Source organism: Miniopterus schreibersii (assembly GCF_964146895.1).
Source record: "Miniopterus schreibersii genome assembly, chromosome: 4".
NCBI classification, from domain to species: domain Eukaryota; kingdom Metazoa; phylum Chordata; class Mammalia; order Chiroptera; family Miniopteridae; genus Miniopterus; species Miniopterus schreibersii.
The window spans coordinates 69,424,227-69,429,166 of record NC_138105.1 but is presented as its reverse complement, the minus strand read 5'-3'; the positions used below and the strand labels follow the sequence as shown (position 1 = coordinate 69,429,166).

The 4,940-nt window shown below is 39.6% G+C and overlaps 1 pseudogene across 1 annotated transcript; it reads right to left on the bottom strand.

The window, feature by feature from the left end:
- Nucleotides 1-778: 778 nt before the first annotated feature.
- On the bottom strand, nucleotides 779-1,865 carry LOC308556391 (inorganic pyrophosphatase pseudogene; annotated as a pseudogene). The gene has a single exon. The product of its transcript is annotated as an inorganic pyrophosphatase pseudogene (transcript).
- Nucleotides 1,866-4,940: the final 3,075 nt, after the last annotated feature.

Below are 4,940 nucleotides of genomic sequence, written 5' to 3'. Positions count from 1 at the left end.
GGGACTAGGGAAGAGCAAACCCTATTGCACCAGTCTGCAGTGGAGTTTCCATCTTGCTGAACTGGTAGAAGGAAGGTAGAAGATACCAAATACCACAGACACTCACTGTTCTAACAAAATTTTCTCATAGATTTTCTTGAATAGATGTTTCCTAATTGGCTGTATGGCCTTAGGACTATTTCCTTATTTATTTATTTTAATCCTCACCCAAGGATATGTTTATTGATTTTTAGAGAGAGGAAAAGAGAAAGAAGCAAGCATCAATTGGTTTCCCTCATATGCACCCCCACTGTATATTGAACCCACAACCTAGGTATGTGCCCTGACCAGGATTCCAACCTGAAACCCTTTGGTGCATGGGAGGATGCGCCAACCAACTGAGCCACTCAACAGCCAAAGCACCTGTTAATACTTATGGGTGTTATTTCACATTGAAAATATAAAATACATTCACAATATATACACATATCAAATCATTATGTTGTACACCTAAAACTAATACAATATTACATGTCAATCATATTGCAATAAAGATGGGGGGAGAGAAATCTCTTAGTAATATGAAAAAAGGTTAAAGGATGAAATTTTTATTTATATGTTCTTACTATAGTAATATATATATATGAATAAATATATATAGTAATATATATACATGTACACTAACAAAAAATCAAATACAAAGAAAAATTTGAAAACACAGGAGTTTAATAAGCTTTACTTATGATTCGATTTTAAATAAGTAGATTTATTTAAAGGTTTTTTCCAGCAAAATAATTTTTATTTCCTAGCACATAGTAAACATATATATCCAATATCTTGCACATTTATTCATAAATGACTTCCAAATTCCAATAACTGCTCTGATATTTAAGCAGGTACTAAAAGTTGTCTTAGTCGAGATATGAAAAATGCTTTTATATGGATAACACACTACATATATTAGATTGGTCATGGCAGAATTTGCTTTGTTAGTTAGATTAGTTCTGTAAATTTAAAGTTTTAAAAAGCCACTACTTTTGCATTAATACCTCCAGATGAGTAAGATGCAGCAACGTCAGCTTGTATTCTAGAGAAATTTCTTTAGTTTAATATAAGTGATGGAACCACTTATATGCTGGTGCTGTGCAAGTAGATTCACATGGGGATGGGAAAGCATCCATGACGGCTTTGGCAGCATCAGGATCACACTCAAGGGAGTCTCAGACACTGTGATGTTCATGCAACTAATTCACTTTTCATCAATTTTGCCAGTAATGCTCTCCAATGGACACAAGGGCTTTTAATACTATCAGTTGCAAACTCCATATCTTTAAATTCTGCATTGAAAGAAAACTGGTTCTCTGGTCTTCCATCAGGAAACTTGTACCTTCTAAACCAGTCCACAGTAGCTTCTAGGTAGCCAGGTTTCAGCCCCTTAACATCATGAATATCATTATAATTGGATGCAGCAGGATCATCCACATTAGTGGCAATCACTTTCCAGTTGGTTTCCCCTTCATCAGTCATAGCCAATAGCCCAGAACTTTCACCTTGATTATTTCACCTCTTGCACATACCTTGCTTCCAATTTCACAGATATCAATTGGGTCATTGTTGCCACAACCACCAGTATGTTTGTCATTGTGTCCTGTTTCTTCCTAAGTCTGAGGGATGGCACCATAATTCCAGATATATCCTTTATAAGGGAACAAATTTGCAAACATAACTGAGTTTTCCTTTTTTCATACCTTGTTTAATTGGGTTTAAAGGGTCTTTTGTAGCAAACTCCATTTTTGGATTAGACCAGTGTGGTACTTGAACTACCATGTGGAACATATCCTTATCTGCATAAATTAGAATATCATGAAATGGAGATAGATATTGTCCTTTTCCTTTTTTTTTAAATCCTCACCTGAGGGTATTTTTTCCATTTTCAGAGAAGGTGGAAGGGAAAAGGGAGGGAGGGAGGGAGGGAGGGAGGGAGGGAGGGAGGGAGGGAGAGAAATCTCAATGTGAGAGAGCCCCACCAGGTCAGGGATTGAGCCTGCAACCAAAGTATGTGCCTTTGACCAGAAGTGAACCCGGGACCCTTCAGTCCACAGGTCAACTCTCTAACCACCAAGTCAAACCCACTAGGGCTGTCCTTTGACAGATAGGGGACAATACTCTAACCAACTGAGCTACCAGGCCAGAGCCAGAAACTTAAATTTTGCCAATCAGGTTTGTATGAAATGAAATCTCATTAGGGTTTTAATTTGCATTTCCATGATTCCTACTGAGATTGAACATCTTTTCAGATGTTGAAGCCATTAACTAACATCTTTCACTACTCAGCTTAGGTGATTTGGCAGAATTCAACCTGGCCAACCTGCTGAGCACTTCTTTATGTGTGTATATATGTATATATTATATATTATTGATTTTTAGAGAGAGAGGGAGAGAAAGAGAAACATCTAAGTGAGATTGGAACATTGATTGTCTGCCCCCTGGCATGCCTCCTTCCAGGGATTGAGCCCACAACCTGGCATGTGCCCTGACTGGGAACTGAACCAGCAACCTTTCAGTGCACAGGATGACACCCATCCAACTTAGCCACACTGGCCAGGAGTAAACTCTTCATTTTTAATTTAGTGTTTTCTGTATATATGCTTACACATATGTATCTCTTCCACATGAAACAAAAATACAAAATGATGGTCTTCGGAGATTGTAACTACTAGAGTCTTCATTGAACTGTGCTTTTGTGTTTTAGGCATTTCTCTTCATGTGTAATATTTCAAAGTTTCAAATGTATTAAAAATTCAGAAAGTGCAAAAGGCAAAGAAACTCTCACCTCATTTCACACCCACCCACTTTCCATCTTAGCCTTTCCTAGTAACATGTTTTATTTATTTATTTACTTATTTATTTATTTATTATTTATTTATAAATCCTCACCTACGGATATTTTTTCCATTGCTTTTTCAGAGAGTGGAAGGGAGAGAGAGAAAAACACTGATGTATCAATGTGAGACGTATCAACTGGTTGCTTCCCCGATGCACCCCAACCAGAGCTGGGGATCGAGTCTGCAACCGAGGTACATGACCTTGGCTGAAATTGAACCTGGGACCCTTCAGCCCGCAGGCTGATGCTCTAATCACTGAGCCAAACTGGCTAGGGCAACATGTTTTATTATATTCCTGTCTTTACAGCATTTCTTCATGCAAACAGAAGCAAATACAAAGCTAAATACTTATATTTATCTCTATTTTACACAAAAGGCTTGCTAATTACACTGGTAGGTTGCACCTTGCTTTTTGTCTATACTTTGGAGACCATCCTGTCAGTACATAGTCTCCTTGCTCTTAACAGTTGCCTCCTATCCCAAAGTATGGGCAGACCATCACTCACTTAAAGGGTCTCCTGTTGATTCTCACTTGAATTATGGGTAATCTTTTGCTTCTCTAAACAAGGCTGCAATTAATAACCCTATATTTAAGTAGTTTCAGCAATTATATTTTTAGGAAAAATTTCCATCAGCTGGATGCCTGGGTCAAAGATTATAACATAAGATCCTACCAAATGCCCTCTATCAGGTTCTGACATTTGCACCTGCACCAGCTAGTAGTAGATGGAAGCGCCTATTTTCCCACAGCCTCTCCAACACAATTTCACCTGCTTGCTTGACATAAGAACCATGGTAACTTCCTATCGTTGTTCATGTGCATTTCTCTTATTCCCAGTGAGGTTTGGCATCTCTTCTTCACTCCCACCTTCTTCTTTTTAAGAATTTTAAATTGACTTTTAGAGAGAGAGGGAGAGGGAGAGAATGAGAGAGACATTGATGTGAGATCAGCTGCTTCCTGAACGCCCTGTACTGTGAATCAATCCCAAAACCCGGCCATGTGCCCTGACCAGGAATGGAACTGGCAACCTTTTGGCACACGGGATGACACCCAACCCACTGAGCAACACTATCAGGGCCACTCTCACCTTCTTGAAAACCTGTCTTCCTATAGCTTTTCTGGCCTCATTCTCCCAATTTCTGAAAGTTTTTTTTATAGTTCATACAAATAATAATAATAATAATATGATGATGATGATGAACAGCCAACATTAACTAATGGAGCAGGAGCCAGTGTGTGCCTGGTGTCTGGTAAGCTCTACAATGCCATCACATCATTTGACCTCAGTACAATGAGGTGGGTATTATTTTCATCCCCATTTTATGAATGAAGAAAATGAGGCAGAGTCATTTACTGGCTTGCTCATGGTCACATGGCTAATAATCAAGAAATGGGAACTGAAATCTAATCCTGTGTGAAACTTGTTAAGTCTTCATCTTATACAACTTCTTTTCCTGATGGAGAAGGCAGTATTAGGGATTGCAGCACAGAGAAGGGGTGGAAAGGTTGCAGCCAGGAAAACCTGTGAGGGAGGATTCAGGCTCTGACACTCAGAAGCCAGGGGACTTTAGTCTGGTGATCACCACTCTCTGAGTCTCAATTTCTTAGTCTTTAAAAGGGGGCAGAGGGTCACTATGAAGTAAGCAGGGCTTGGCACACAGCATCTGCCCAAATACACACATGAATATACATGCAATAGACATTACGGAGCAACCACTCTATGTCATAACACTGTTCTCACTGCTGGCAACATAGCAGTGAACAAGCAGAGAAAGAGCCATGCCCTGGAGGGACGAACAAGAAAAATTAGTAATGTGTATCATATCTCAGGTGATCAGGAGTGCTCAAGAATAAAGAGGGCAGAGAAGGAAAAGGAATTGGAAGGTGGCTATTTTAAGTAAGGTGGTCAGGATCAGACTCACTGAGAAGGTGACATTTGAGTTAAAGCCTGAAAGACATGAGGAATCATGATGGGAACTGAGTTCACGCAGTGGCAACAATGAGAGCAAAGTCCCTGAGGTGGGAATGTGCCTGGATCGTTTGTGGCGCAGCAGTTAGGTCAGTGTGGCGGGAGG